Source organism: Ursus arctos, unplaced genomic scaffold (assembly GCF_023065955.2).
Source record: "Ursus arctos isolate Adak ecotype North America unplaced genomic scaffold, UrsArc2.0 scaffold_31, whole genome shotgun sequence".
NCBI classification, from domain to species: domain Eukaryota; kingdom Metazoa; phylum Chordata; class Mammalia; order Carnivora; family Ursidae; genus Ursus; species Ursus arctos.
Window position 1 is genome coordinate 35,332,074 of NW_026622997.1, and position 21,782 is coordinate 35,353,855.

Sequence of the window (21,782 nt, forward strand, 5' to 3'; positions counted from 1 at the left end):
GGGTTGTGGGCTTCTTGATTTTTCAGCCTGCCTTCTGTGTTCTGGGGGAGGGACCTGCCACGCCCATACTCAGGCAACCCTGTTTGGTTAGAGTCTCCGTGTCCCCCGCGAGGGGGGATGGGGATGGGCACTCTCTGAGCTGGTATTTCCAGGCTTTTGTTCTCTGGTGGCTTTCCCTGGCGGTCAGCTATGCCTCTTCTGAGAGTCAGAGCAGCAGAGGCTGCATTGTCACAGAACAGAGGGATTGCGGCCCGTTCTCCACTGATGTTCTGGCCACTTTATCTCTGTTACTGTTGGTGCTGCTCAACCCTGCAGCGTCCCGGGATGTGCGCACCAACCCGGCGTCCCTGCCCTCCCTTCCAGGGCCGGCGCATCTCTGTCCTTTGTGTTTCTAATGCCGCCAGCCACCAGCCGCCCCTGGCGCTCCCGGGTCTCCTGGTCTCAGTCTATGCCCGGTGAGCACACCAGGATTCCGGAGTTTCGTGAGAAGCCTGGTGGCGCGCGCACCCGGTTCAGGGTCTCAGTCTGCTGTTTCGCGGGTGCCGACCGCGAGTCCGCCCGCTCCCCCGTGCAGGTGGCCTGCCAGCCGCCAGCCGCCCCGCGCGCGCTCCAGGAGCTCCCGGTCTCAGTCTGGATCCCGTGAGCACACCGGGATTCCGGTGTTCCGGGAGATGCCTGGTGGAGCGCGTTCACGGTTCACCGGTCTCAGTCCACTCTCTCGCGGGTGCCCTCCATGAGTCCGCCCGCTCCCCCGTGCAGGTGGCTTCCGCTTTTCGGCGCCCAAACGCGGCGGCTCCCTCCCCCTTCCATTTATCTTCCGATATCTGTGCATGGTTTACAGCTCCCCTCTTGGTACCTCAATACTCAGCGCTGGAGATGTTCATTTGTAGAGATCCAGATGTATCTTCCTGCGTCTCAGGCTGAAAATGTGGTTATTTGGGCTGGTCTGTTACCTATCCAGCTCGACTCAGGGGACCGGCTGAAAAAGGGGTCCCGTACTCCTCCGCCATCTTAACCCCTCCTGCCTGGACCACAACTTCTTAATCCAGTCATCTGTTGAAGGGCATCTTGGCTCCTTCCACGATATAGCTATTGTGAACAGCCCTGCTATGAACATTGGGGTGCATATGGCCCTTCTCCTCACTACGTCTGTATCTTTGGTTTAAATACCCAGTAGTGCAATGGCTGGACACAGGGTAGCTCTATTTTTAATCTTTTAAGGGACCTCCAATCTTTTTCCAAAGAATACCAACTTGCATTCCCACCAGCAATGTAGGAGGGATCCCCTTTCTCCACATCCTCTCTAACAATTGTTTCTTGCCTTGTCAATTTTTGCCATTCTAACTGGCTTAAGTTGGTATCTCTGTGTGATTTTGATATGAATTTCCCTGATGGCTAATGATTTTGAACATTTTTTAAAGTGTCTGTTAGCCATTTCTATGTCTTCACTGGAAAAGTGTCAGTTCATATCTTCTGCCCATTTTATGATGTTTATTTGTTTCTCACGTATTGAGTTTGAGAACTTCTTTGTAGATCTTGGATACCTGTCTTTTCTCTGTAGTATCATTTGCAAATGTATTCTCCCATTCCGTGGGCTGCCTCTTTGGTTTTCTGTTTCCTTGGCTGTGCAACAGTTTTTATATTGATGAAATCCCACAAGTTCATTTTATCTTTTGTCTCTCTTGCCTTTGGAGATGTGTCATAAAAAAGGTTGCTGTGGCTGATGTCATAGAGGTTGCTGCGTATGCTCTTCTCTCGGATTTTGATGGATTTCTGTCTCACATTGAGGTCTTTCATCCATTTAGAGTTTATCTTTGTGTATGGTGTTAGGGAGTGGTCACATTTCATTCTTTTGCATGTAGCTGTCCAATTTCCCCAGCACCATGTATTGAAGAGACTGTCTTTTTTCCACTGGATGTTGTTTCCTGCTTTGTCAAAAATCAGTTGCCCAGAGTCGAGGGCCCATTTCTGGGTTCTCTATTCTGTTCCATTGGTCTATGTGTCTGCTTTTGTGCCAGTACCATGCTGTCTTTGTGATCACAGCTTTGTAGTACAGCTTGAAATCTGGCATTGTGATGCCTCCAGCTTTGTTTTTCCTTTTCAACAATTCCTTGGCAATTCGGGGCCTTTTCTGGTTCCATACAAATTTAAGGGCTGTGTTTTCGAGTTCTTTGTAAAATCTCATCGGTATTTTGATCGGGATAGCATTGAAAGTGTAGATTGCTCTGGGTAGCATGGACATTTTAACTATGTTAATTCTTCCGATCCATGAGCATGGAGTATTTTTCCATCTCTTTGTGTCTTCCTCTATGTCTTTCAAAAGTGATTTATAGTTTCTAGAATATAGGTCCTTTACGTCTCTGGTTAATTCCTAGGTAACATATGGTTTTTGGTGCTATTGTAAATGGGCTGGATTCCCTAATTTCTCTTTCTTCAGTCTCATTATTCGTGTATAGAAATGCAACTGATTTCTGAGCATTGATTTTCTATCCCACCCCATTACTGAATTGCTCTATAACTTCTCATATTTTGCGCGTGTATTCTATTGGGTTTTCCATATAGAGTATCATGTCATCTGTGAAGAGAGACATTTTGACTTCTTTGCTGATTTGGATACCTTTTATCCCTTTTTGTTGTCTGCTGTTGCAAGGACTTCTAGTACTATGTTGAATAATAGTGGCGAGAGTGGGCATCCTTGTTGAGTTCCTGATCTTAAGGGAAAGGCTTCCAGCTTTTCCCCATTGAGAATATTTTCTGTAGCCTTTCCATAGATGGCTTTTATGAGATTGAGAAATGAACCCTCTATTCCTACACTCTGAAGGGTTTTAATCAGGAAAGGATGCTGTATTTTGTCAAATGTTTTTTCTGGATCAGTTGAGGGGATCATATGGTTCCTGAGTCTTTTCTTGTTGATATGATGTATCACGCTGATCGATTTGCGAATATTGAACCACGCTTTCATCCCAGGGATGAATCCCACTTGTTCATGATGGATAATCGTTTTAATGTACGGTTGGATTCTATTAGCCAGAATCTGGTTGAGGATTTTGGCATCTATATTCATTAGGGAAATTGGTCTGTAATTCTTCTTTTTGAGGGGGTCTTTGCCTGTTTTGCGGATCAAGGTAATATTGGCCTCATAGAATGAGTTTGGTAGCTTTCCTTCTGTTTCTATTTTTTGAAATAGCTTTAGGAGAATAGGTATTATTTCTTCTTTGAATGATTGGTAGAATTCCCCAGGAAAACCATCCGGGCCTGGAGTTTTGTTATTTGGAAGGTTGTTTATCACTGGCTCAATCTATTCACTGGCTTGGATGGCTATGTATTTCCCCATTAGGACTGCCTTTGCAGTATCCCATAGGTTTTGGACCATTGTGTTTTCATTCCCGTTGGTCTCCATAAATTGTTTAAATATATTTTTGATTTCCTGGTTCATTGGGTCATTCCTGAGCAGGATGGTTCTTAGTTTCCAAGTGTTTGAGTTTTTTTCCAAAATCTTCCTTGTTTTTGAGTTCCAATTTCAGAGTGTTGTGCTCTGAGAATATGCACGGGATAATTTCAATCTTTTGGTATCAGTTGAGACCTGATTTGTGTCCCAGAACATGGTCTATTCTTGAGAATGTTCCATGGGCATTAGAATAGAATGAGTATTCTTTGGTTCTGGGGTACAGTGTTCTATATATATCTATGAGGTCTATCTCATCTAGCATGGCATTCAAAGCTCTTGTTTCTATGTTGGTTTTCTGCTCCGGTGCTCTGTCTGTTGCTGATAGTGGAGTGTTGAGGTTCCTACTATTAATGTATTTTTATCTATATATCTCTTTATTCTGGTTAAGAGTTGGCTTGTGTATCTTGCTGCTCCCCTGTTGGGGGCATATATATTTATAATTGTCATATCCACTTGTTGGATACATCCTTTAAGAATAATATAGTGCCCTTATGTGTCTCTAACCATAGTCTTTAGTTTCAAATCCAATGTGTCTGACATGAGAATTGCTACCCCAGCTTTCTTTTCAGGTCCATTGGTGTGAAAGATGGTATTCCATCCTTTTAGTCTGAATGTATCTTTAGGTTCAAAATGAGTGTTTGTAGACAGCAAATGGATGGGTCATGTCTTTTTATCCAATCAGCAACCCTGTGGTGTTTTATGGGAGCATTTAGGCCATTTACATTGAGACGGATTATTGAGAGATGTGATTTTAATGATGCCATATTGCCAGTAAAGTCTTTGTTTCCATAGATTGTGACTTTATGTTCTGTATCACTCTTGGGGCCTTTTTACTTTTATAGAACCCCCCCCCCCTTAATATCTCCTGTAGGGCTGATTTTGTGGTTAAAAAAATTGGTCAATGACCACGATTCTGGAAGGTCTTTATTTCTCCATGAATTCTGAATGACAGCCTTGCTGGATAAAGGATCCTTGGCTGCATGTTTTTCTCTGAAAGAGATTTTAAAATGCCCCCCAACCCTTTCTCTCATTCCAGGTGTGTAGAGAGGTCAGACGTAATTCTGATATCTTTGCCTTGGTACTGAGAAATTTCTTTGCCCTGGCCGCTTTCAATACTGTATCCTTGCATCTAATATTTGCGAAATGCACTATGACGTGACGTGGCGTGGGTTTGTCGTGGTTGAGCTTGGAAGGGGTCCTCTCTGCCTCTTGGACACGAATGTTTGTTTCCCTTGCTAGATTAGGGAAGTTTTCAGCTACAATTTGTTCAAATATCTCTTCTAGACCTCTGTTTTTCTCTACGTCCTCAGGAATGCCGATGATTCTGACACTGGAACGTTTTATTGAGTCAGTCATTTCCCGTAACCTACATTCCTGTGTGTGGATTTTTTTTGAGTCCAGATTCTCTTTTAGCTTTTTCCTCTACTAACCCATTTTCCAATTCGCTGATACGTCCTTCTGCCTCATTCACCCTGGCCAACAGAGCCTCTAGTTTTGACTGCATTTGGCTCCTAGAATTTTTAATTTCTGCCAGATTCGCTCACATTTCTGCCCTTAGAGATTCTATGTTCTCATTAACAATTTTGTCAATATTTTTTTCAAGTCTACAAATCATCTTGACCATTGTTACTCTGAATTCCATTTCTGATAATTTGGTTATATCCATATCCATAAGTTCTGTGGCAGAGGCCACAAACTCATTGTCTTTTCTTTGCTGGGGGGGGGGGACTTCTCCTCATCATTCAGATGAGGAGAGGTTGTGGTGTTGTCCAGAGCCCAAATTATTGACCACGACCCAGGCCGTGCGCCCTTGTTTTATAGGCATCTTAGGTATGGGGGCTTCTTGATTTTTCAGCCTGCCTTCTGAGGTAGGGGCCTGCCGTGCCGATACTTGGGCAACCCTGTTTGGGTAGAGTCTCTGTGTACCCTGCGAAGGGGGATGGGGGTGGGCACACTGTGAGCCGGTCTTTCCAGGCTTCTTTTCTCTGGCGGCTTTCCCTGGTGGTTTGCTGTGCTTCTTCTGAGAGTCAGAGCAGCAGTGGCCGAATCTCAGCCTCTGTCTCAGAACAGATGGATTGTGGACCATTCTCCACTGATGTTCTGGCCACTTTAACTCTGTTTCTGTTGGTGCTGCTCAACCCTGCACTGTCCAGGATGTGAGCCCCACACCTGGCTTCCCAGCTCTCACCTACAGGGCCAGTGTCTCTCTGTCTGTGTTTCTAACACCGCCAGCCGCCCCTGCATGCTCCAGGAGCTTTATGTGTCTCTTTCTTACACACATTTGCACAAGCTTCCGTTTTCATGACAGAGGACTGTGAGATGCCAGATGGTTTCTCTACGGTGTTCCTTCGTAGATTCAGTACATGGCACTTTCCTTATGTTTTCTTAGGCACTTGTACAAACGGTTTCATCTTCAAGACTGAAGACGTGACTTCAAAGATGGCTTCGGTACAATGTTCTTTCCTAAAGTTGGTTCACCTCCCTTTCCTTATGCTTTTATTCCCAATCAGACACATGCTTCCATCATCATGACAGATTATGGGACTTGGAAAACCCTTTCCATACCCTCTTCTTCCTGAGATTACGTCTATGGCTGTTTCCTTAAGGTTCAACACACGTATTGGTAAACCCTGCTGTTTTCACTGATCAATGTTGCCTTGTCTCTACAAAAACATGGTTCGCTGAATTGACTGATGGCACTTTCCTTTCGTTTTCACACAACTTTTGAAGGGCTTTCTTCCTCATGACTGATGTGAGTTGAGAGATGCTTTCCTTGTAGTGTTCTTACATGGTTCAATAAAAGGCATTATCTTGATGCTTGCAGGCACGGTTTTGTACAATGCTCCCAATTCATGACACCAGATGTGAGGTGCAAGACGCTTTTATATAGAGTGTTCTCTCCTTGAGTAAAGTAGGTGTCCCTTTCCCTATGCATTTGTAGACACTTTTGAAAATCTTGACATCTTCCTAACAGAAGATGTGACTTGGATGAGGGTGTCCATTCAGTGTTCTGACTGAGATTTGGGTATATTGTTCTTTCCTTAAGGTTCAACGCACGTATTGGACAACGCATATATATTCCTGGGTCACCACGTTACTTCGATGTTGCCTATCAACACTGACCTGGTACTCACAACTACTTAGGACCTCTCCTTATGCTTTCACTCACACTTCTGCATGTACTTCCATCTTCATTACAGAAGATGTGAGTTGGGAGATTTTTTCCAAGGGTGTTCTTACCTGAGCATACAGAATGTTCCTTAGGTTTTCATACAGTTTTGGAACATACATCCATCTTCATGAAGGTAGTTGTGATTTGGAAGGTTGTCTCTAGATGGTGCTCTTTCTTAGTGTTAAGCATATGGCACTTCTCTTACGGTTCAACAGAGATATTTGAAAATCTCTCTTCATACATCAGGATGTTTGAAATCTCTTCCTCTATACAGAACATTGGTGCTCAGAGTCGAGTAAATGGCATTTCTTTACACATTCCCTCACCCTTTAGCCAATGCTTCCAGGGTCATGTGAAAAGATGTTTCAGAGGGTATTCTATGGAGTTCTCTTGTAAAGTTAAGCATACGATAATTCCCTTAAGCTGAGAAACACTCTCTTGTATATGCTTCCAGCTTCATGAAAGAACACGTGCCTTTAAAGATGGATTAGGTACTGTCCTTTTTTGGAGCCATGTCTCTGCCACTTTCCTTATGTTTTCACCACAACGTTGCAAACATTTTCGTCTTCATGACAGAAGCCGTGGTTTGTAAGATGCTATCTACCCAGTGCTCTCACCTACTAAGTTTATGGCACTTTCCTTAAGTTTCAACACATAGGGAAGAAAACCCTGGTTGATCCATTTGTCAGGAGGTGGGTTCGATATCGTTTTCTATCTAGACAGATTTGGTTCTCAGAATTAAGTAGACAGCCCTTTCTCTACGTGCTTGCACACACTCTTGCCAAGGCTTCCATCTTCACAACAGAAGTTGTGAGTTGAGACATGATGTCTATACAGTGTTCTTCTATAGAGTGAGGCAACGCGCTTTATGCATCTCTTTTTGTACACACTTTTTCACATGCTTCCTTTTTCATGCCAGAAGACAGTGAGATGCAGGGCGCCTGGGTGGAACAGCACTTAAGCGTCTGCCTTCAGCCAGGGCGTGATCCCGGCATTGTGGGATCGAGCCCCACATCAGGCTCCTCCGCTGTGAGCCTGCTTCTTCCTCTCCTACTCCCCCTGCTTGTGTTCCCTCTCTCACTGGCTGTTTTGCTGTCAAATTAATAAATGAAATCTTAAAACAAAAGAAAAAGAAGGGTTGCAGATTGGATAAAAAGAAATGACCCATCCATTTGCTGTCTACAAGAGACTCATTTCGAACCCAAAGATGCATTCAGACTGAGAGTAAGGGGATGGAGTACCATCTTTCACGCAAATGGACTTCAAAAGCAAGCTGGGGTAGCAATTCTCATATCAGATAAATTGGATTTTAAACTACAGACTATTGTTAGAGATGCAGAAGGGCACTATATTATTCTTAAAGGAAGTATTCAACAAGTGGATATGACAATTATAAATATATATGCCCCCAACAGGGGAGCAGCAAGATACACAAGCCAACTCTTAACCAGAATAAAGAGACATATAAATAAAAATACATTAATAGTAGGGGACCTCAACACTCCACTCTCAGAAATAGACAGAACACCCTGGCAAAAACTAAGCAAAGAATCAAAGGCTTTGAATGCCATACTTGACAAGTTGGACCTCATAGATATATAAAGAACACTATACCCCAGAACCAAAGAATACTCATTCTATTCTAATGCCCATGGAACATTCTCAAGAATAGACCATGTTCTGGGACACAAAACAGGTCTCAACCGATACCAAAAGATTGAAATTATCCCGTGCATATTCTCAGACCACAACGCTCTGAAATCGAAACTCAACCACAAGGAAAAATTTGGAAGAAACTCAGACACCTGGTGACTAAGAACCATCCTGCTCAGGAATGACTCAATAAACCAGGAAATCAAAAATCAAATTAAACAATTTATGGAGACCAATGGGAATGAAAATACAACAGTCCAAAAACCTATGGGATACTGCAAAGGCAGTCCTAAGGGGGAAATACATAGCCATCCAAGCCTCACTCAAAAGAATAGAAAAATCTAAAATGCAGTTTTTATATTCTCACCTCAAGAAGCTGGAACAGCAACAGAGGGACAGGCCTAATCCATGCACGAGGAAGCAGTTGACCAAAATTAGAGCTGAAATCAATCAAGCAGAAACCAGAAGTACAGTAGAGCAGATCCACAGGACTAGAAGCTGGTTCTTTGAGAGAATCAATAAAATTGACAGACCACTGGCAACGCTCATCCAAAAGAAAAGAGAAAGGACCCGAATATTAATATTATGAATGAAAAAGGAGAGGTCACGATGAACACCATTGAAATTGGAAGGATTATTAGAAATTTTTATCAACAGCTATATGCCAATAATCTAAGCAATCCGGAAGAGATGGAATCCTTCCTGGAAACCTATAAACTACCAAGATTGAAAGAGGAAGAAATTGATTTCTTAAACAGGCCAATTAATGATGAAGAAATTGAGTCAGTGATAAACAACCTTCCAAATAAGAAAACTCCAGGCCCGGACGGTTTTCCTGGGGAATTCTACCAACATTCAAAGAAGAAATAATACCTACTCTCCTAAAGCTATTTCAAAAAATAGAAACAGAAGGAAAGCTACCAAACTCATTCTATGAGGCCAATATTACCTTGATCCCCAAACCAGGCAAAGACCCCCTCAAAAAGAATTACAGACCGATTTCCCTAATGAATATGGACGCCAAAATCCTCAACAAGATACTTGCTAATAAAATCCAACAGTACATTAAAAGAATTACCCATCACGATCAAGTGGGATTCATACCTGGGATGCAAGCGTGGTTCAATATTCGCAAATCCATCAGCGTGATATATCATATCAACAAGAAAAGACTCAGGAACCATATGATCCTCTCAATCTATGCCGAAAAAGCATTTGACAAAATACAGCATCCTTTCCTGATTAAAACCCTTCAGAGTGTAGGAATAGAGGGTACATTTCTCAATCTCATAAAAGCCATCTGTGAAAAGCCTACTGCAAATATTATTCTTAATGGGGAAAAGCTGGAAGCCTTTCCCTTAAGATCAGGAACTCGACAAGGATGCCCACTCTCGCCACTATTATTCAACATCGTACTGGAAGTCTTTGCAACAGCAATCAGACGACAAAAAGGAATCAAAGGTATTCAAATCGGCAAAGAAGAAGTCAAAATGTCTCTCTTCGCAGATGACATGATACTCTATGTGGAAAACCCAAAAGAAGCCACTCCCAAACTATTAGAAGTTATAGAGCAATTCAGTAATGTGGTGGGATACAAAATTAATGCTCAGAAATCAGTTGCATTTCTGTACACGAATAACGAGACCGAAGAAAGAGAAATTAGGGAATCCATCCCATTTACAATAGCACCAAAAACCGTACGTTACCTTAGAATTAACCAGAGACGTAAAGGACCTATATTCTAGAAACTATAAATCACTCTTGAAAGAATTAAGGAAGACATAAAAAGATGGAAAGGTATTCCATGCTCAAGGATCAGAAGAATTAACATAGTTAAAATGTCCATGCTACCCAGAGCCATCTACACTTTCAATGCTATCCCGATCAAAATACTGAGGACATTTTTCAAAGAACTGGAACAAATAGTCCTTAAATTTGTATGGAACCAGAAAAGACCCCGATCTCCAAGGAATTGTTGAAAAGGAAAAATAAAGCTGGGGGCATCACAATGCCAGATTTCGAGCTGTACTACAAAGCTGTGATCACAAAGACAGCATGGTACTGGCACAAAAACAGACACATAGACCAATGGAACAGAATAGAGAACAGAGAAATGGACCCTCGGCTCTTTGTGCAGCTAATATTTGAGCAAGGAGGAAAAAACATCCGGTGGGGAAAAAAGTCTCTTCAATAAATGGTGCTGGGAAAATTGGACAGCTACATGCAAAAGAATGAAACTTGACCACTATCTCACACCATACACAAAAATAAACTCCAAATGGATGAAAGACCTCGATGGGAATCCATCTAAAATTCTAGAGGAGAACATAGGCAGCAACCTCCACGACATCGGCCAAAACAACCTTTTTCATGATACATCCCCAAAGGCAAGAGAAACAAAAGATACAATGAATTTATGGGACTTCATCAAGATTAAAAGTTTCAGCACAGTCAAGGAAACAGAAAATCAAAGAGGCATCCCACTGAATGGGAGAATATATTTGCAAATGACACTACAGATAAAGGACTGGTATCCAAGATCTACAAAGAACTTCTCAAACTCAATACACGAGAAACAAATAAACAAATCAAAAAATGGGCAGAAGATATGAACAGACACTTTTCCAATGAAGACATACAAATGGCTAACAGACACATGAAAAAATGTTCAAAATCATTAGCCATCAAAGAAATTCAAATCAAAACCACACTGAGATACCACCTTACACCAGTTAGAATGGCAAAAATAGACAAGGCAAGAAACAACAATTGTTGGAGAGGATGTGGAGAAAGGGGATCCCTCCTACATTGTTGGTGGGAATGCAAGTTGGTACAGCCACTCTGGAAAACAGTGTGGAGGTCCCTTGAAAAGTTAAAAATTGAGCTACCTTATGATCCAGCCATTGCACTACTGGGTGTTTACCCCAAAGATACAGACGTGGTGAAGAGAAGGGCCATATGCACCCCAATGTTCACAGCAGCAATGTCCACAATAGCTAAATCATGGAAGGAGCCGAGATGCCCTTCAACAGATGACTGGATTAAGAAGTTGTGGTCCATACATACAATGGAATATTACTCAGCTATCAGAAAGAACGAGTTCTCAACATTTGCTACAACATGGATGGCACTGGAGGAGCTAATGCTAAGTGAAATAAGTCAAGCAGAGAAAGACAACTATCATATGATTTCTCTCATCTATGGAACAAAAGAACTAGGAAGATCGGTAGGAGAAGAAAGGGATAAAGAAAGGGGGGGTAATCAGAAGGGGGAATGAAACATGAGAGACTATGGACTATGAGAAACAAACTGAGGGCCTCAGAAGGGAGGGGGGTGGGGGAATGGGATAGACCGGTGATGGGTGGTAAGGAGGGCACGTATTGCATGGTGCACTAGGTGTTATACGCAACTAATGAATCATCGAGCCTTACATCGGAAACCGGGGATGCACTGTATGTTGACAAACATAATAAAACATTAAAAAAAGAAAAAAAAAGAAAAACTGTGAGATGCAAGATGCTTTCTCTATGGTGTTCTTTCAGAGACTTCAGTATATGGCACTTTCCTTATGTTTTCTTAGACGCCTGTTGAAATGCTTTCATCTTCATGATAGAATACGTGAGGTGAAAGATGGCTTCGATACAATATTCTGTCTTAAATATTCGTTATTGGCCCTTTCCCTATGCTTTTATTCCCACTCTGAAACATTCTTCCATCATCATGACAGACGACGGGAGTTGGAAGACTGTTTCCATGCACTCCTATTACTGAGAGTTACATCTGGGGCTGTTTCCTTAAGTGAACCTTAAGGAAACACATATAGGGAAGCCCTAGTGTCTTCACTGATCAAAGTTGCCGTCTCTCTACACAAACTCTTTAGCTAATTGACTGATTGCACTTTCTTTTTGTTTTCACACAACCTTTTCGAACGGCTTTCATCCTCATGAAAGAAGTGAGTTGAGTGATGCTTTCTGTGTAGTATTATTACAGTTTTAAACGAAGTGCATTATCTTGATGCTCGCAGGCACTGTTTTGCACAATGCTCCCACTTCATGAGAAAAGATGTGAGGTGCAAGATGCTTTTAGATAGAGTATTCTCTCCTAGTGTAAAGTAGGTGACACCTTCCTTATGCATTCGTAGACACTTGAAAAACTTGCGATCATCCTCACAGAAGCTGTGACTTGGAAGATGGTGTCCATTCGGTGTTCTGACTGAGATTTGTATATAGTGCCCTTTTCCTTAAGGTTCAAGGCACGTGCTGGACAACGGGTGTATATTCATGGGTCACCATGTTACTTCGATGTTGCCTTCTATCAACACGGAGTTGTTTCTCACAACTACTTAGATAGGACCTCTCCTTATGCTTTCACTTGCACTTCTGCAAGTACTCCCATCTTCATTACAGAAGATGTGAGTTGAAAGATTTTTTTCCAAGGGTGTTCTTACCTGAGTATACAGAATGTTCCTTAGGTTTCATGCAGATTTTGTAACATACATCCACCCTCATGAACTTGATTTGGAAAGTTGTCTCCAGATGGTGCTCTTTAATAGTGCTAAGTGTATGGCACTTCTTTTACCGTTCAACACAGATATTTGAAAAAGCTTCTCTCTTCATGCATCAGGATGTTTGAAGTTTCATTCTCTATACAGAACCTTGGTGCTCAGAGTGGAGTAAACGTCATTTCTTTACAAGTTCCTTTACCCTTGAGCCAATGCTTTCAGCCTCATGAGAAAAGATCTGAGTTTCAGACAGTGTCCTACGGATTTCCCTCATAAAGTTAAGCGTACGATAATTCCCTTATGCTGAGAAACACTTCTGAGAATGCTTCCAACTTCGTAAAAGAAGACGTGCCTTGAAGGATGGATTCGGTACGGTCGTTTCTTGAAGCTAAGTCTCTGCCACTTTCCTTATGCTTTCAGGGCAATGATGCAAACGTTTCCATCTTCATGACAGAATTTGTTGGTTGAAAGATGCTATCTACCCAGTGCTCTCACCTACTATTAAGTTTATGGCACTTTCGTTAAGGTTCAACACACAGGAAAGAAACCCCGGTTGATCCATTTGTCAGGAGGTTGGTTTGATATTGTTTTCTATCTACACAGATTTGGTTCTTAGAATTAAGTAGACGGCACTTCTTTATGAGCTCGCACACATTCTTACCAAGGCTTCCGTCTTCACTACAGAAGTTGTGAGTTGAGACATGGTGTCAATACAGTGTTCCTGTATAGAGTGAAACAACGCGCTTTATGCGTCTGTTTTCACAGACAGGTTTGCACATACTTCCGTTTTTATGACAGAAGACTGTGAGATGCAAGATGCTTTCTCTATGGTGTTCTTTCGTGGACTTCAGTATATGGCACTTTCCCTATGTTTTCTTAGACACCTGTGCCAATAGTTTCATCTTCACGACCGAAGATGTCAGGTGAATGATGGCTTTGATACAATGTTCTTCTTGAAGATTGGTTAGTGGCCCTTATGCTTTCATTCCCACTCTGCAACATGCTTCCATCATCATGACAGAGGATGGGAGTTGGAAGACCCTTACCATGCTCTTCTTACTGAGAGTTACGTCTATGGCAGTTTCCTTAAGGTTCAACACACATATTGGAAAACCCTGGTGTCTTCAGTGATCAACGTTACCATCTCTCTGCACAAACCTGATTCACTGAATGGAGTGATGGCACTTTCTTTTCGTTTTCACACAACATTTTTGATCGGCATCCTCTTTTTTTGGAAATTTTGTTTGGAAATTTTAATATGCCTTTCTCAATATCTGATGGAAAAAGCAGACAAAACATTGGTAACAAATGTGACCTAATTGACGTCTATGTAATATTGCATAATACGTGCAGAATACATTATTTCCAGTGGTCATAGACTATTTACCCAAACAGATGATATGTTGTTCCATGAATCATGTCTACATTTTAACATCCTGAAACTAACTAGATTCTATTCTTAGGCCACCAAGGAATAGAGCCCGAGTCCTCATGAAAAGAAGACCAGGAAATCCCTCCATGTTTAAAAATTCAATGTAACTTTGCTGCATATCCTAAGGGTCAGAGAGGGAATCGCAATGGACATTTTCCACCTTTTCTACATCAGGGCTCACACACAATGGCCCTTTGTCTCTGAAGAGCACTGACTATCCTAACATAGACAGGACTTAAGCCTCCTATCAGGGTTCTGCATGTCCCAGGCACACCTGGCAGCCTTGGCCTGTGCCCACACACACCTCCCTCCAGCTTTCCTTTCTGGTGGCATTGTGTTAAGGTAGTCAACATAGCCATATGGAGATGAGAAGCTCCCCACTCCTAGTGATGATGTTGCTATTGTCCCCACCAAGCTAATAACATGATTTCTGAGAGAATTACAACAAAATAGCAGTTTCTTGACCTTCATGAAAGTGTGAAAATCATCTTGTGAGTCATCTTTTCGAAACACGGTTTCACCATGTGTTCTTTTCTCTGGAAAAGATATAGACCCAATGGTAATTATGGCTCCTGAGCACCTGCTCTTGGGAGAATCCATACTGGCTCTGAGTAGCATTCTCCCTCGTAAACTTCTCAACTGGGGTGTAGATAGAATGAGTCCCATTTTTAGATGGATAGACAAAGGCTCAGAAATGATATGAATTACAGAGGATTTTAGTGTCAGAAACCTAAGTGTGATCTCCAAACTGACTCCAAATCCCTTGTTCTTCCATACAAGGTACCATTTCGCTCTACCCCAGGTCTTCTCAATCTGGAAACCTAGGAAGTATTAGGATTTTCTTGTTGTGTGGCCAAATGGAATGAATTCGGCTGCCTTTTCACCTCTGCCCATCATGATCATGAAGATAATTCTCTCAGTGGAGGACCTTTGAGTCGGAGACTTAAAGATCCCTAGGAATAGAGATACTATTTTTCTGATATTAAAGTGACTGAAAGAACTATGCTTTTTTAATTGATGGAGGCTCTGGTCTGTAGAGTGTCCTGTAAGGTCGGAAATAGTATTTAAAGCAGTTAGCCTCTTCTATAGAGTGAGACAATGCTTCTAAAGATTTCCTAAATATTCCCTTACCTGTGATTATTTATTCCCAACCATCGTAGTGTTTCTATGTTACGATTATGATTTCATTAAGGCCAACGTTGCGGAGAAAGAACTTAGTGTATCCAGGGGCACTTTCGTGTTGTGACAGTGAGCTATTCTGTTGTATTCTGTAGTCCAAGGGAATGGTGCCAGACATCTCTAAGATGTGTAAAATTCTGACTGTAAATGATCTCTATGTTTCAGAGATTTGGGCAGGACAAGGGGAGGAGTCCAGAGACCATGAACGCCTCTGTTACCTGTGTTGACCATGGAGCAGGTAACCTTCTGTAGGGGTCCTTTGATGTCTCTTTACTATTGGAAAGGTGCTTTCATCTCACGTTCCACCATTTGGTAGTGATGATAAGGATAAGAGTAATTTTTATGTCATACCATCTGTGAGGCCTGATCTTGGCCTCCCAGGAAAGCTCTCCTTTAACATTTTACCCAGCTCAAAATGACTGGGCAAACCCTCAAAGCATGGGCCCTATTTCTGCCCCCAGCACTTATTGTCCATATGCATCAAAAAGAAAAAGAGAACCAAAAAATGCCTTTGCCAACATCAAGGTGAGAACACAAAAGAACCTTTCTTGCTCCCATAAGATTAAAGTCATACTGATTTGTACATACTGAAAACATAAGAAAAAGTCTGTCACTTTCTGGAACCTTCTTCCTCATCGTGATGTATAACTGTACGTAGCACAACTCAGAACAAATATATGACCCTGCCCTAAATGTTCCTTCCCTGGAGCACTCCCTTCTTTGTGAAGATTGTGTCTCCCAGGCAGCTGTCTTTGACTTGGGTTTGAATAAAACTCTCTTCCTTCCTCTCTAAAATGTTTTAAAAGGTTCCTTCATTTAGTGTCGACAATAACACTCTGTTTTCAAGTGAAAAATAAATGTTCCTGGTTCACAACCGCGACAGAACAGAAGGCCGGCTTTTCCTTCCTTCCCTGTAGAACTAAGCATGTGTATATAGATTGCAGCACAAATGGGTTCACCCTAGAAGGATGTTTTGAAGGTCTGAGAAGCACTATCCACTCCATGGGTGAGACAAGAAGGCAAAGCTATTCCCGCTTGGAGCATTCCTTTTGGCGCTTAAAATTGCCTTGGATATGCATAAAAGCATTGCATTTCCTAAAGCCCAAGGCTGGAACAGTCTGAGAGCAGCTGACCTTGCCAGGAACCAGGCACACCCTTGCAGGAAGGGTTGGTGCAGAAGGGAAGGGGCAGGGCTCTGAGGGTGGTCTGCAGCTAGAGGGGTCCGTGAAAGGGGCCGTGTGTGTGTGTGTGTGTGTGTGTGTGTGTGTGTGTGTATGTGTATGTGTGTGATTGCAGCCCTGCCCATGATCCCCGTCATGCCTGCTCAGGGCGTTTAGCCAAGGAGGTGCCTCCTGGACCTCTGCACTCCCAGAGTTGTGAGTCATGGGGCCGGTTGCCTGGCATTCAAGGAGTTGGAAGCATCATACTCCCCAAGCAATCACCCCATGGGGGTGGAGCTACGTCTCTGTGTGCAGATCCGGAGCAGCCCAAGGACACAGACCAGGAGCCAAGGAAGTGGAGTTTTGAGAGAGTGGACCTGTGGAGTTCCTGGCTGGGTGAGTGCATGCTGTGTGGCCATAGGTGGGCTTTCTGGGAGTAGGGGCACCCCGGGTAAGAGGCGGGGTTCTGGAAGGGCATGTTGAGAGAGTTCATCATGGAGACTCAGTTGCTTTCCTTTTTCCCTTGAAAGTCTCTTCTGCCTAGTCTCCGTCAACTGGCCATACACCCCAGACCCAGGAACTCCAGGGCACCCGCTCAGCAAAGCTTTTGTGGGATGGTTCGCAGACATTCCAGGGTTTCCCGTGTTCCCCAGGAAGAGCGAGAGAAAGGACCGCACAGTCCCCAACTTCAGTGCGGTGCCCCTGTCCCCTGACACAGTGCAGGTAATGGACCTTGAGCAGTTCCCCGAGTTCAGCAGGGTATTCCCTGTTCCCTCAGGCACAGGTGTGGCGCTAGGAAGGCCCAGAGCCGTTACCCAACTTCAGCATTGTGCTAGCTGTTTCCTGGGAATGGTGGCAATGGGCTGGGAGATAATTACTACTAAAAGACAAGTCTATGTTTCCCCTTCTCCCAGAAACCACAGCAGGTGTGCAGGCTTTAGGTCCGAGGAGCTGCTTCTCCCCATCTGACAACACTTCTCTGCTCTGGCTCCGTGAGACCCGACGTTCTGAACGTCTGCATCTGAGTCAGTGAGGCAGCTTGACACGGGATCCAGCATTCAGAGAAAGCGGCAGGTCCATTTGGAGAAATGTCATATCCACATCAGGACTGGAAGTAAAACCTCTCATTAACCCACCATCTCCTGGGTTTTTCTCTTTTCTCTAGTTGAGCCATGAAGTAAAACTTAAGTAATAGTTGTCAGCGTTCTGAATTTGGTGAAGGAGGTACTTAGTTTCTGAGCTTGGAGCACTTTGCAGGGAATCCCATTTTCTCTGTTCATTGACTGCTTATGAATGTATTTTGAACAGCTGTTTCCTAGAAACACTCTTTCATTAGAAAGGGAAGGTGAGGTTTACTCTTTGTCTATTTTTAAGATATACGTTTGACAGTGTTTATTCAGTTGGGCCTAAGATATGGGTGAGTGGCCACCATTTAGTGTTAGATGGCCTTTTGTCGTCACATACAAATATGGATGATGTCTTTCCAATTCTCAAAGGTGATGTTTCATCACTGATTAGTCTTTTCATCCCAAGAGTTACAATGGGGGTCGAGGGAAAATTCAAAATTATTCAGAGCAGCATTTTCCTGTTTAAAATATATGCTGGTAGTAAGGAGGGCACATATTGCATGGTGCACTGGGTGTAATATGCAACTAATGTATCATCGAAATTTACTGTACTGTATGGAGACTATAACATTATGTAATAAAAAACAATAAAAAAATAAAGGTAAACCTTGTGTATCTAACTATACCAGATGTATCATCTCGATATTTTGAAGTGCCATATTCAATCTGCTGTTTCTTTGGTGGTGGAGTCAGAGGAGAGTCTTTGGGAATTCCTTTCGATAGAGGCATGGTGGTGGCTTCAATTGGGTAGGCGACAGGGGCCCTGGGCTGAGTTCTGGAACTGCTTTACTGATGCTGGGTGAGTCAGGTTATGCCAAAGAATTTCTGTTTCTTCCCTATGAGATTGACAAAAACCGGCTTCCAACGGAAAAATCTTTCGTAACGTGCAAACATGCTCACAAGTGCCTGTGCCAAGGTGAAGTAAATGCCATACACTGATCTGTAAGAGATCACAGTTTGCTAGCAGGAGATAAACCCGAACGAACACAACACGGGACACTTGAGGCAGAAACGGCTTCCGCCGAAAAATAAATTCTTGATGTGGAAAACCTATCCAAAGTGGTTGTAGCAAAGTAAACAGAATGCCACACACTTATGTGTAAGAAACAACATTCCCCAGGCATGGTCTAAGCCCAGACATCGTCACTGTGCTTTTGGTAGCATGAGGGAAACCCGAGACCCACATCCCTGACCCATCTGGCAAAACACCGACTTCCAACGGAAACAGTTTTCCTAAGGTGCAGACCCTATCACAAGTGGTTGTGGCAAGGTAAAGCAAATGCCATCCACTTCTCTGGAAGAAACCACAGTGCCCAGCCATGTTCTAAGCCCTAACATCATCACTGGGCTTCTGGCAGCATGAGTGAAAACAGAGGAGCACAGCACGGAGACCCATTTGAGAAAAACCGGCTTCGAACGGAAAAATCTTTCATAACGTGCAAACATGCTCACAAGTGCCTGTGGCAAGGTGAAGTAAATGCCGTACACTGATCTGTAAGAGACCACAGTGCCTAGGAACAGTCTTAGCCCTTACCTCATCCCGGCGGTTTTGCTAGAAGGAGTTCAACCCGAACGAACACAGCCCGGGGACCCGTGGGACAAAAACGGCTTCCGACGAACAATAGGGGCTTGCTTTGGAAAACCTATCCCAAGTGAGGGTAGCCAGGTAAAAAAAATGCCACACACCCAGGTGTAAGAAACAACGATGCCCAGACATGGTCTAAGCCCCTCACCTCGTCACTGTGCTTTTGGTAGCTAGAAGGACCCCCGAGGCCCACGGCAGTGAGACCCGTTTGGCAAAAAGCCGGCCTCCAACGGAAACAGTTTTCCTGAGGTGCAGACCCGCTCACAAGTGGTTGTGGCAAGGTAAAGCAAATGCCATCCACGTCTCTGGAAGAAACCACAGTGCCCAGCCATGTTCTAAACCCTCCCATCCTCCCTGGGCTACTGGCAGCCGGAGTGAAATGAGAAGAGCACAGCACAGGGACCCGTTTGACAAAAACCGGCATCCCACGGGAAAGTCTTTCTCCACGTGCAGACATGCTCCCAAGTGCCTGTGGCAAGGGGAAGGAAATGCCATACACTGACCTGGAAGAGACCACAGGGCCCAGGCACAGTCTGAGCCCTTCCCTCATCCCAGCGGTTTTGCTAGCAGGAGTTCAACCCTAAGGAAGACAGCCCGGAGACCCCTCGGGCAAAAACGGCTTCCGACGAGCAATATGCTCTTGCTGTGGAAAACCTATCCCAAGTGGGGGTAGCCAGGTCAACAAAATGCCACACACCAGGTGTAAGAAACAATACTGCCCAGGCATGGTCTAAGCCCCTTACCTCTTCCCTGTGCTTTGGGGAGCCGGAGGGACAGGCCAGGCCCACGGGCCTGAGACCCGTTTGGCCATAAGCCGGCTTCCCACGGAAACAGTTTTCCTGAGGTGCAGACCCTCTCACAAGTGGTTGTGCCAAGGTAAAGCAAATGCCATCCACGTCTCTGGAAGAAACCACAGTGCCCAGCCACGTTCTAAGCCCTCCCATCCTCACTGGGCTTCTGGCAGCCGGAGTGAAAAGAGAGGAGCACAGCACTGGGACCCGTTTGACAAAAACCGGCTTCCCACGGGAAAGTCTTTCTCCACGTGCAGACATGCTCCCAAGTACCGGTGGCAAGGTGACGGAAATGCCATACACTGACCTGTAAGAGACCACAGGGCCCAGGCACAGTCTGAGCCCTTCCCTCCTCCCGGCGGTTTTGCTAGCAGGAGTTCCACCACAACGAACACAGCCCAGAGACCTCCTGGGGCCCAAACGGCTTCCGAGGAACAATATGCTCTTGCTGTGGTAAACCTATCCCAAGTGAGTGTAGCCAGGTCAAGAAAATGCCACACACCAAGGTGGAAGAAACAACATGGCCCAGGCATGGTCTAAGCCCCTCACCTCGTCTCTGTGCTTTGGGGAGCCGGAGGGACCCCCGAGGCCCACGGCCCTGAGGTCCGTTTGGCAGAAAGCCGGCCTACAACGGAAAAAGTTTCCTGAGGTGCAGACCCTATTCCAAGGGGAGGTGGCAAGGGAAAGCAAATGCCCTCCACTTCTCTGGAAGAAACCCCAGTGCCCAGCCATGTTCTAAGCCCTCCCCTCCTCCCTGGGCTTCTGGCAGCAGGATTGAAAAGAGAGGAGCACAGCACTGGGACCCATTTGACAGAAACCGGCTTCCCACGAGGAAGTCCTTCTCCACGTGCAGACATGCTCCCCAGTGCCAGTGGCAAGGTGAAGGAAATGCCATACACTGACCTGGAAGAGACCACAGGGCCCAGGCACAGTCTGAGCCCTTCCCTCATCCCGGCGGTTTTGCTAGCAGGAGTTCAACCCCAAGGAACACAGCCCGGAGACCCCCTGGGGCCCAAATGGCTTCCGACGAACAATATGCTCTTGCTGTGGAAAACCTATCCCAAGTGGGGGTTGCCAGGTCAACAAAATGCCACACACCCAGCTGGAAGAAACAACATGGCCCAGGCATGGTCTAAGCCCCTCACCTCGTCTCTGTGCTTTGGGGAGCCGGAGGGACCCCCGAGGCCCATGGCCCTGAGGCCCGTTGGGAAGAAAGCCGGCTTCCCATGGAAAAAGCTTTCCTGAGGTGCAGACCCTATCCCAAGTGGTTGTGGCAAGGTAAAGCAAATGCCCTCCACTTCTCTGGAAGAAACCACAGTGCCCAGCCATGTTTTAAGCCCTCCCATCCTCCCTGGGCTTCTGGCAGCAGGAGTGAAAAGACAGGAGCACAGCACTGGGACCCGTTTGACAAAAACCGGCTTCCCACGGGAAAGTCTTTCTCCACGTGCAGACATGCTCCCAGGTGCCTGTGGCAAGGGGAAGGAAATGCCATACACTGACCTGGAAGAGACCACAGGGCCCAGGCACAGTCTGAACCCTTCCCTCAACCCGGCGGTTTTGCTAGCAGGAGTTCAACCCCAACGAACACAGCCCGGAGACCCCTGGGGCAAAAACGGCTTCCGACGAAAAATAGGTGCTTGCTGTGGAAAACCTATCCCAAGTGGGGGTAGCCAGGTCAACAAAATGCCACACACCCAGGTGTAAGAAACAACATTACCCAGCCATGGTCTAAGC

The 21,782-nt window shown here is 44.6% G+C and overlaps 1 long non-coding RNA gene across 1 annotated transcript in view; it reads left to right on the forward strand.

Annotated features, from left to right (window-relative positions):
- Window positions 1-15,758, forward strand: part of LOC130542230 (uncharacterized) — a 49,335-nt gene extending 33,577 nt beyond the window's left edge. Inside the window, exon 5 of the long non-coding RNA XR_008956636.1 lies at window positions 15,551-15,758. This is a non-coding gene — a long non-coding RNA (uncharacterized LOC130542230). The remainder of the gene's footprint in view (window positions 1-15,550) is intronic.
- The last annotated feature ends 6,024 nt before the right edge of the window (window positions 15,759-21,782 follow it).